This window comes from Lathyrus oleraceus, chromosome 5, assembly GCF_024323335.1.
Source record: "Lathyrus oleraceus cultivar Zhongwan6 chromosome 5, CAAS_Psat_ZW6_1.0, whole genome shotgun sequence".
In the NCBI taxonomy this organism is placed as follows: domain Eukaryota; kingdom Viridiplantae; phylum Streptophyta; class Magnoliopsida; order Fabales; family Fabaceae; genus Lathyrus; species Lathyrus oleraceus.
The window spans coordinates 533,125,727-533,138,103 of record NC_066583.1 but is presented as its reverse complement, the minus strand read 5'-3'; the positions used below and the strand labels follow the sequence as shown (position 1 = coordinate 533,138,103).

General features: G+C 34.4%; 1 long non-coding RNA gene across 1 annotated transcript; it reads right to left on the bottom strand.

Annotated features, from left to right (window-relative positions):
- Positions 1–11,237: 11,237 nt before the first annotated feature.
- On the bottom strand, positions 11,238–11,944 carry LOC127086141 (uncharacterized). Its single transcript, XR_007789411.1, has 2 exons — positions 11,831–11,944; positions 11,238–11,506 (listed from the first exon to the last, which is right to left on the bottom strand). It is a non-coding gene; the product is annotated as an uncharacterized LOC127086141 (long non-coding RNA).
- Positions 11,945–12,377: the final 433 nt, after the last annotated feature.

Below are 12,377 nucleotides of genomic sequence, written 5' to 3'. Positions count from 1 at the left end.
ATGGAGTGTTATACTGATGCTCAATATTGACAATACTTTTTTTAAACAAGAATCTGATTGAACTTAGCTGCAACTTCAAAATATTGTTCACAACATCCCAACTTCGGCACAAATCTCTTTGGCTTGTAGTCAACATGTTTTTTAATCTCCAATAAGAACACTCCACCCTAAAAACCATAATTAAACCAAAATGAGTCAACATGATAAATTATGCTTAGTAATGTAATGACATAAAAAATAAGTCTGAGTGCATGTTCATTGTTTTGTTCCTTAAATGAGCGAATCTGTTAGTCCAGGCAGCAACAAACTTTTCTTTATAAGGTGTCAATCATATTTCACTCACATACTTAACAAAAAAAGGAATATCAATACAAATAGTCTCAAAGTGTTTGAGACAAACTCAGTCTTCCTATTAGCATACATGATGTTGTTCAATAGATCCATGACATGTTCATGTCTTTCTAATTTAACATACTCTTTACATTTCATGATACGTTATTTGAAATATGGAGCGAACATAACAAATGAGTTGAATTTTGAAACACTACTTGAATTGCATTCGTCAACGCAAGTTCTCTGTCAGTCACCACAATATTCAGTAGGTATTTCTCGGAATAGAACAACTCTTTGAGCTTCTCCAGCGCCCATTTGAAGTTCTCCTCCCTTTTCATATTCCAAATAGGAAAAGCCTACCGAAAACATCAATTTTACTGACGTAACACCAACAATCTCAAGTAGTGGTAGTTGATACCTATTTGTCTTGTATGTACAATAAAAGATCAACACCAAGTGAAACATACTCAACAACTTCATTGAATCAAGATGTGTCCAAAAGATATCAACACCAATATTTAAGTCTTCCCTATTTCTTGTCCAACACATATATTCTTCTATACTAATAAGAGTCAACAACATTTGCATTTTCGTCAATGGACCTCTCTTACTCAATTTATATGTATCTCTAGCTTTATACACTTGGGTAACACTAGTGAGATTTTCCGGATCTTTTTCTTTCAAGTGTTCTTGCTAATTTACCCTTCACTTTTGAAGGATCAAGTGTTCTTGCTCTATAAAATTGCCGATCATTATGGCCTAATTTGTCTGTTTCCACATCAGTACCTAGTTTATAGTACTGATCATTATGATCTTGTGATTGAATCATGTCGATCATTATTATTTTCATCTCCCATTGCACTAAAAATTGATTCATGCATCTATATATTCTAATTTTACATTCCTTTGAAGCATTAATTCACTATTTGTTTTCTTTTTCAAATAAAAATAAGTTATTCCATATCAAACTTAGTAGAAATCACATTTGTTTCAATATAATTTGAATGTACTCGTTAGCATTTCATCATTAGTTAGTTTTTTAAAACTTAATATATTTAGCAGGAGTTATAAACATTTGTAATTTGTTTTTAAATTAAGTGTAAAATAAATAATGATAGTTTGAAACCATCCCAATAAGCAATCAAATCAAAACACATAATAAAATTTATGACAATTTAAAACTGTTTCAAATAACTATTTAAGGAGGTTCGCTACCATCCCAATAAGCAATCAAATCAAAACACATAATAAAATTTATGACAATTTAAAACTGTTTCAAATAACTATTTAAGGAGGTTCGCTACCCGTCGCAAATAATAACGACCGTTGGTATGGATGTTTTTGCAACATTCGCAGTACATATTGGTGACACATGCTTCTGAGGCAGAACTAAAATCGTTGCGACATTACTATTGTGGTGGTTCAAACTGCCGTAACTTTCCAAAATTACTGTCGTAACTTGCCATTTTTCATGAGTACGCCTCCACCTTTTAATGGTGAAAGGTTTGATTTATGTAAAAATAGATTAAAACATTTTTTGAAACTATTGATTTTGAATTATGGAATTTTGTTATAAATGGTATGTTTGATTATACTCTTTTATTAATAGTGAAGTAGTAAATAAGCCCAATAATCTATGGACTACAAGAGATAAGAGAAAAATCAAATTAAGTTTTAAATCTAAGTACTTGATGATAAGTGCATTAAGAACTAGAGAGTACATATATTTTTAACTGTAATACTGACAAGGAATTATGTGACACTCTTGAAATGATATGTCGAGATCAAGAGAGGGTGAATATACCTATTAAAGAAAATAAGACACCATGTGAAAATGAAGGTTACCTTCAAGGAGAGTTATCAAACATTTAAATATTTAAAATCTATTTCACAAACTCTATTTAAAAAAATCTTAGATTTAAGAATTGGTATCAGAAGTCTAACTCATTACTTGATTCCAAAGGTAGAAAACTTGTGATGAATTTTGTGAAAAACCCATGAAGGAGGAGATCTTCTTGAGACTTGAAGAGTTGAGTTATTTATTAAAAGATGAAAATAAGAATTCGATAATAGTAATAATAATATAATAATATGCATCTTCAGAGCTATATGAAGAAAATGGTGAAAGACCAACACCATAAGTATCATTTGAAAGAAATACCACTGTGTATGAAAGATCCTATGAGGAATCAACATCCGAAAGATTTTCGGAAGTATCACCATCGAGAAGATCATTTGGAGAATTGTTATATCAAGAGATTCTCCTAAAGCATATTTAAATAGATAAAAGAAAGATGAAGAGGAACATGTGTGCGTCAAATCTACCTACGAAGAATATGAAATCGAGATAACTACTCTCTCCTAGATGCAAATGTTTAAATCAAGTGTTAAGGTTAGTAAGAAAATTGAGAAATTAGAAAGATATATCATAGAATTTAAAGATCATATTAAATTTCTTGAAAATAGTAATGAAATTATTGGAAATGAATTAGTTGATTTTATAAGGCAATCATTAAAATCTAGCAAATATGAAACCAATTATTCTTTTTTGAAAAATGAAGTCGGTAGTTTGAATAAAACCCTAGGTAAATTTACAAAGGGCAAAGAAAATTTAGATTTAATCTTATGGAATCAGAGGCTTCATATAATAAAACAGGATTAGGTTATCAACCTAATAAATTGTTTTTAGAAAAGGGGTGAAACCCAAGAGAAAGGGATGCATAAAACAAGGCAAGGATCAAACCCTCTCATAGGACAAAACAAACCAATGAAGCTGAAATATCCTCATTTAATCGATTAAATCTAAATGGATAATTGATTAAAGATTAAATATTCTTCTAATCCAATTATTTAAAGAAAAAATAAATGTGTTAAAATCCCATAACTTATTTTCCTTTCCTTTTTTATCTTTGGCCCATTATGATTTCTGGCCCATTCCTCTTTGTCCTCTTGACCGTTACTCTAATTGCTGTATAAATGGCTCATTGGTATGTCATTAATCTCAATGAAAAATAATACAAGATTTTCATTCTTCTTCTTTTCTTATTAGTTTTTTGTATTCACATATGCTTAATGAAACATATGTTAACATGGTATCAATGAGAATAATTTTTCACGCTTCTACTCCCTCTTCCTAACCTACACGTGTTCTACCTTATCCTTTCCTCTTCTCCTCCACTCGTTTCTTCCTTCTTCTCCCCTTTCTTCTCTATCCTTTATCCTCCTTCTCTCTGTAATTTTCCCCTTTTCTGTTCTTGACCTAATCACATGGCCTCCAACGAAGAATCACCGCCACCCACTCCACCGTCCAACAAGAAAAACAACAACCGTAGCTCATCCAAAAGCTATCAAACGGACATGATGGATCCGTATTTTATCCACCCTAGCGACAACCCTGGCATTGCTATCGTTTCTCCACCACTCACCAACCTCAATTACCATTCTTGGAGTCGCTCAATCGTCGTCGCTCTTCGTTCCAAGAACAAGATTGGATTCCTTGATGGAACTCTTCTTCGACCCGATGAATCGAATCCCCTTACTCTAGCGTGGGATCGATGCAATACCATGGTCATGGCTTGGATTACCAACTCTGTTGAACCAGACATTGCTCAGAGCATTTTGTGGATGGATACTGCATCTGAGATTTGGACGGAGCTTCATGATCGATACCACCAAGGCGACATCTTTCGCATATCTGATATTCAAAAACAACTCTTCAATCTCAAACAAGGCGACCTAACCATCACTCAATTCTTCACCAATCTCAAAAAGCTATGGCAGGAGCTTGACAATTTCAGACCTATCCCTACTTGCACTTGCGCTATCAAATGTTCTTGCACCCTTCTTCCCACTATCAAATCTTACCGTGAAACTGATTACGTGATTCGATTCTTGAAGGGATTAAACGAGCAATATGCTCCAGTTCGATCCCAAATAATGCTTATCAATCCGTTACCACCTATTAACAAAGTTTTTTCTATGCTAATACAACAGGAACGGCAGATGATTGCACCTATTGAAGAAGATAAACTTCTTGCCAATTTTGCCAAGACACAACACCGATCCTCTAGCACTGATAACAATCCCAGAAATTCTGCAGTTGGGCGTGGTAAAAGCCTCAAGATGTGCATTTTTTGCAACAAATCCGGACACACAGTTGAGGTTTGCTTCAAGAAACATGGTCTTCCACCATATCTCAAGAAACCCCAGGTCAACAATGCTTCAGCATACACTGAGAACCCTAACAACAATGAAGACCTGGAATCAGAAGCACACACCACTCAACCCACCTTCACAGCTGATCAACACAAGGCCCTCCTTGCTCTCCTTCAGCAATCACAAAATTCGGTACCTACTCAAATCCAACAATTTCACTCCAGCATAAATACAAATTCAGGTATTCTTCCTACACCACCCTCTCCTATTTTTACTGATTGTTGGATCTTAGACACCGGTGCTACGGACCACGTATGCCATCGTCGATCCCTTTTTCATACATTATACAATATGAACATGATTACTGTCAAACTCCCTAATGGCCACACCATTTCTACAAACAAATGTGGCACCATTCACCTAAACCATAACCTTCATCTCACTAATGTCTTATACATCCCTGACTTTTTTTACCAACATAATCTCTATACCTCGTATCACTGCTGCTTTGAATTGTAATATACAATTCACATCGACTCATTGCACCATACAGGTGAACCATACCCAGAAGACGATTGGCACAGCTGACTTACATCAGGGCCTCTACTATCTGCGTCTTCATCATCACCTAGCTCCCCACAATATTGCTATTTCTTTTCCTGTTAACAATAGGCAGATTAATACTTGTAACTTGTGGCACCATCGTCTTGGACATCCATCCAATGACACTGCCACACAAATAAATAAATTGTATCCTCTACGTGATTTTCAATATCATACTATCCCTTGTGATTCATGTTTTGCTGCGAAACAAAAACGGCTTCCCTTTCCACACAGTTCCACTAATTCTATAGCTTGTTTTGATATCATTCATATGGATATTTGGGGACCGTATTCTACCCCATCCATGTTTGGTTACCGTTATTTTCTTACTATAGTCGATGATCATAGCCGCTTTTGTTGGATTTTTTTAATGAAACTAAAATCTGAAACTAGTAACTATGTGAAAGCCTTTGTTAAACTTATTCAAACTCCATTCAAAACTACTATCAAAACTATCAGATCTGATAATGGCCCTGAGTTTATACTCAAAGATTTTTATCAAAAACAGGGCATCATTCATCAGACCTCTTGTATTGATACCCCCCAACAAAATGGGATAGTTGAAAGGAAGCATCAACACCTCCTTTGTGTAACCAGATCCATTTTGTTTCAAGCTCAACTACCCAAAATGTTTTGGGCTCATGCCCTTGAACATGCCACTTTTTTGATAAACAGACTACCCTCCAAGTTTCTAAAACATAAATCTCCTTTCTCTATATTATATAATCAAATACCTAACTACAATAATCTCAAAGTTTTTGGTTGTCTTGTGTATGCTGCTATTTCAAAAAATAAAACCACAAAACTAGATACTAGGAGCAAAAAATGCCTCTTTCTAGGACATAAAACTCACACTAAGGGTGATATACTTTTTGACTTAACCTCTAAGAAAAAATTTGTCTCTAGAGACACTACCTTCTTTGAGCACATCTTCCCCTATGCTCATACTACCACTCATACTCCCACCAACAATGCCCCTACCATACAACCTTCCAATGATAACTTTTACTATGACTACTACCCACCTTTTTCCACTTCCAACATCATAGATCCCTCACCTGCTTGTACCCCTCATACCAATACACCTTCTCAACAGCCCACTGCCACACCTCAACAAACCTTCTCCCCTCAACCACCTCCTACTAAAACTGTTAGAAAAACTAACAGAATATCCAAACCACCTAATTACCTATAAGACTACCACTGTTCCCTCATTCAAGGTAATTCTTCTGACCCCACTGATCACACAGGTACAACCTTATATCCGATTCAAAATTTTCTTTCTTATACAAACTTATCTGCTTCACACAAACTATTTAGTGTTAAATTATCTACTATTAGTGAGCCTACTAGTTATACTAAGGCCATCACTGACCCTAACTGGCTGCAAGCCATCAATAATGAGTTATCCTCCCTTATTGTCACTAACACATGGGATTTAGTCCCTCTACCTCCCAACAAAAAACCTATTGGCTGTAAATGGATATTTAAGATTAAATTTCTTGCCAACGGCACCATAGAAAGATACAAAGCACGTTTAGTTGCTAAAGGTTTCACACAAACAGAAGGGATTGATTATTTGGAAACTTTCAGTCCTGTTGTCAAAATGACAACAATTAGACTTATCCTGTCCCTTGCTGCCTCTAAAAACTGGCACATCCACCAACTTGATACAAACACGGCCTTCCTTCATGGAGACCTAACTGAAGAAGTTTACATGAAAATACCACCTGGCCTAAAAACATCTCATACCAACCTTGTTTGCAAACTAAATAAATTTATCTATGGCCTTAAACAAGCTAGCTGCCAATGGAACTCTAAATTAACTAACACCCTCTCCAACTTAGGCTACACCCAATCCAAGGCTGATTATTCTTTATTTACTAAATCTATCCACGATTCCTATACTATTATACTTGTCTATGTGGATGATCTATTACTTGCAGGTTCTGACATTCAGGAAATTACTAACATCAAACAATTGCTGGACATAACTTTTAGTATCAAAGATTTAGGCAACATCAAATATTTTCTTGGTTTTGAAATTGCTAGATCACAACAAGGCATTTTTCTGTGCCAAAGAAAATATAGCCTTGATCTCCTTGACTCTGCAGGCCTTTTAGCAGCCAAGCCTGCCAACACTCCTATGGATCCCACACACAAATTAAATTCCACCACTGATGAATTGCTACCTGATCCCACAGCCTTCAGAAGTTTGATTGGTAAGTTACTATATTTAACACACACCAGGCCTGATATAAGTTTTTCTATTTGTAGATTATCTCAATTCCTCTCAAAGCCTTCCATCACTCACCATCAAGCAGCAACACGAATCCTGCGCTACATCAAATCCACTCCTGGACAAGGCTTATTTTTCAAGACTGACTCCTCCACAAAATTGACTGGATTCATCGATTCTGATTGGGGCTCCTGCATTGACACTTGCAAATCCACGACTGGCTACTGTTTCTACCTTGGCAGCTCCCTCATCTGTTGGAAAAGCAAGAAACAAACTGTCGTATCCCGTTCCTCTTCAGAAGCAGAGTACCGTGCTCTAGCCAACGCAACCTGTGAGGCACAATGGCTGTTATCTCTCCTCAAAGACCTTAGCATTCATCACGCAGAACCGGTTAACATATTCTGTGACAACAACTCCGCCATTCATATCGCGAACAATCCCGTCTTCCACGAACGCACCAAACATATCGAAATGGATTGCCACATCGTTCGCGACAAAGTACAAGACCATACCATCCACCTCATGCCTATCTCATCCTCCCAACAAGTTGCCGACATCTTCACAAAGCCACTGCATCTTGGCCCCTTCTCTACCCTTATTACCAAACTTGGACTACATAACATACATTCCAGTTTGAGGGGGGGTGTTAAAATCCCATAACTTATTTTCCTTTCCTTTTTTATCTTTGGCCCATTCTGTTTTCTGGCCCATTCCTCTTTGTCCTCTTGACCGTTACTCTAATTGATGTATAAATGGCTCATTGGTATGCCATTAATCTCAATGAAAAATAATACAAGATTTTCATTCTTCTTCTTTTCTTATCAGTTTTTTGTATTCACATATGCTTAATGAAACATATGTTAACAAAATGAATTAAGAAATCGCATCCTTAATTAAATCTTTAGCAAATCCTCATTAAATTTATTCGCAATCAGAAAGCACCGCGAAAGCTGCACACGTATCATGATCGTAATAAACAACACGCTCTCTTTGAAAACCATTCTTGGAAGAACCATCTTTCATAGAGAAAGGAAACAAAGTAAAAATAGGGTTTCATTCCGAAGATGACCCACTAATATCCTTAAAATTTCCACTAAACCCTAAAGGGATATGCCCAAAGCTACAGAACAAACTACCATTTTCACTCAACTCCGGTGGTGACCGTACCACCACCGCATGAAGCCCATTCCTACAATTCTGACACCGGAGTGTACACTCCTGATAAACATTAGGATACTCAAACATTGCATGACATTAAGGACACACCATCTAAAAGCTTCTAGCTTCAGTGTCAGCAGGCTTAGGCTCAGTCTTCTCGTCGACATTGCTCTGACTCGGCCCAGTCCGCTCGTTGACATTGTGCCGACTCTGCCTCGACCCATTATTTTGTCCCTCGACAACTACATCAGCTTAATTGGATGACCTAGGGTTGTTCCTCTGTTGAAGGCCATGATTTTGATTGACCTGAACTGGAGGAGGAGGTTGAATAGGTTGTGGTTGCGGCTTCGGATTTGGTGGTGGTGGTGGCGATGGCGGTTGAATAGGTTGCGGTGGAGGCAGTGGCATCATCGAATTGATTTTTTTTTTGTATTCCTAATTCAATTATTTGAATTTGAGTTTGATCATGATACTTTTAGTCAATTGATTGAGTTAGTGGAACGAAAACCATATGTGGTGTTGGTTCTAGTCAGGTTGAAAGGAAAATCTTAAAGTGTTTTAAAAATCATGAAAAATTGAGATTTTATATGCATGAACCGAATCATGTATATATCCTAACTAAAATCAAATTGAACAGAGGCGAACAAAAACTTTTCAAAACCTATAGCTCGAATCACACTTTTAACTTGATTCGAATTGGGTTCAGGAGTCAGTTATGCGAGGGGAAGATATTAGCACCTTTCACATCCGTTGTATTCAATGGGAATCATTTAGTTAGTTTTGTGTGAGGTGTTAGCTTAAAAATGTTTGTGTTTACTCTTATTTATTCATTGCTGAAAGAAAATGCAGATCAAAACGGTTTTTTTAATAAGGTGCTTGACGAGACGTTGAATATCACTCTACGTCCTCTACTGCGATGAGGAATTCAAAGCTACGTAGTTATTTGTAGAAAATGATTGTTTGTTGGTTTATTTTAGCGAAAGATGTTTATGTCGCATTCTAGAAGTTAAACATTTCTTGTATGATCGCCGCGTATGAGAGACATAAGCATTTGTTTGAATCATGGTAGAATGTATAAAACATTATTCATTTATGAAAATTTTTGCGGTCATGCTAGTGTGGAAAAAATTGGTTTAATTGGTTGAAATGGTTTTTAAGTAGATGACGAGCATTCAAAAAACAAGCTCTACAACAAATATCCAAATACTCGGGGAAGAAAGAGGCCTACGCCCAATTAATCCTTTTTCATCCAAATTTTTTATGAAAGATGTGAGGCGAATTGAGTCATAGTTCCATAACATAAGACGAGTATTCGAAAAGTGAGCTCTACAGCTAGTATCCAAATAGTCTTGGAAGAAAGAGGCCTATGACCAATTAATCTTCTTTCATCTATGAAAGAACAGAATAAATTTGATTGATTATCGTATTTTAGTTTGGAAGATGAGTGTTGATAGTGTATTTCTGGTTGATTAAATGCGTCTTTTGACATTTTGATAGTGTATTCTGGGAAGAAATCAACGAGGCTTATCCTTATTGAAAATCAAATCGAAGTTATTCCAAATTAAGTGTGTCAATCGATTGGTTAAAGTCCCCAATGAATTGATTAATCGAGTCTTTCTTGATTTTGAACGTTCATCATCAATTATGGGATTTGATTACTTTGGAGCATGCATTTAGCTTGGATTTGATTTGAAAATTTGTGCGTCAAGCTCTTCCAATCAATTTCCTTAAGGTGTCAATCGAGTGGACTTACCTCAGTTAGTCTCCTTGGTGCATTTTATGCCGTGTGTCGGAGTTTATGGTTCTTCTACACCCCAATTCAGTTTTATTTGCACCTAATTTCGATGAAACACTTAGAAACTCCTCTTTTTGGTTAGTGGACATCATTTATCGAGATGCGCAAAATTAAAAACACTATTTTAAAAGATTAATCAAATTTTTTCTGATCATTTCAATCATAAAACAATGTACTACCTCAAGTATCAAAAACACATCCCAGTGATTGATTACATATTACTCACCAATGATATTTTACATTGGTTGTAAAGGTTAAACTCACAACCTCTTAGTATGTGAGACAACTCCTTACCAACTGAGTCAACCTTCATTAGTGTTGGATAGCGATGAATACGGGTTGGATTGAACTTTGTTTGGTCTAATCTGTTATCTAATTCGTTCAAACTTTAATGAGTTGAGTTCATCGTCCAACCCAAAATTTCAAAATCAAACCAATCAAAATCGACCTATTCATTTATGAGTTGGGTTAGATTGAATTTGCGAGTTGTGTTTCAAATAAAAAATATTTTTTTAAATAATTTTTTTAATTATAAAAAAATAATAACACAATTCGATAAAATTACACTTATTTATAACACCCACCTTGTATGAAACATATTATATAATGTCCATAAAATTCATCCACTTGATAATAGTAGAAAATTTCACAAAACACTTTATTTTAGTGAGATATGTAACGTGAAAATTATATAAAATGAAATCAGAAATAATATTGAATCTTAGAATTATTTAAATTCATGGTCTAGTAGTAATAGTATTGATGTTAAATAGATATATTATTTTGGAAAAATTATGTTAATACTGATTATTATGAATCAAGTTGGATATACCCATAAATAAGCGAGTTCGAATAATTTATGAATTTGCTCAACTTAAATCAATAGATTTACGGGTTAACTCACATCAATGAACACTCCTATAAATAATTTTAAACTTGTGGTTGGACGATGCATTCTGAAACTGAAATTTATGTATTTATTTTTTCATTTGATAGCATCCATACGATAGTATGTGTACATAAATTTGTACAAAGATATATATGCTATATTCCGCAGCAACATAGGGCTCCTTGACAAGCGCTACCGAAAGTGATACCCTTTTGTGCACAACTCTGAATACATTCTTGAGGATGATTTGGACACAAATCAGGTCGTTTGTCACATTCTTGTGGTGAAGGAGCGTCATTTAATCTTTCTTTTGTTCCAACCACTTTATATGTGCCTACAATTATATAAAAATTAATACCAGAGTTATTTAAAAAAATTATAGAATTATCGTATCATTGACTATAAATGGTTTTCAATATTATATTACGGGTTTAAACGAAAGAAAACCAAAAATTTGTCATCGATTTAAAAGACATTATTTTCTGTTTTAACAATGGACAACTTCAATAGCAAAATCATAAAATAAAATAATATTCTCATAAAATGATTTTGTTTTTGTTTATATACTTCGATAGAGATACAATTATACGATCAATTATTTTACATCAAAATTTAAATTAAATGAACGTAAAAAAATAACATGTAAATTTAAGGATACCTTGAGTCAGAACGGAAACGATGCACACAATTACAATAAAAAGATACATATGATTGATACGGGTTGCCATGTTTTCAGTTTTCAGTTTTCAATGAAAATCAACAAACACCTAGGGACTATTTATTGAGATAAATGAGAATAATTATGGAAAAATGAATCTTAATAGTTTCTTTCAGTCAAAAAGAAATAGTTTATTATTTCATTTTTTTTAATTTTAATTTTTAATGATAAATTAATGCATTAATTTGGTAAATAATAATAATAAATTCATTCAATTTTAACATAAAATATAATTTCTCCGGTCCTTTTTTAAAAGTTAATTGAGTCAACAAAAATTATTGTATTTCGTTCATATATTAAACCAAATACAATAAAAAATCAAATACATCAAATTTTGTTGATTCTAATATCTCTTACAAAATATATTCATAGTACCAAGAATTTATTTTCATTTTTAATAGATTTAATCTATTGATTAATTTGAGTTATTTAGTGTAATTTGTCAAAATTTAAATTTGTAAAAAATGAGTTAAAAATAAAATAATTT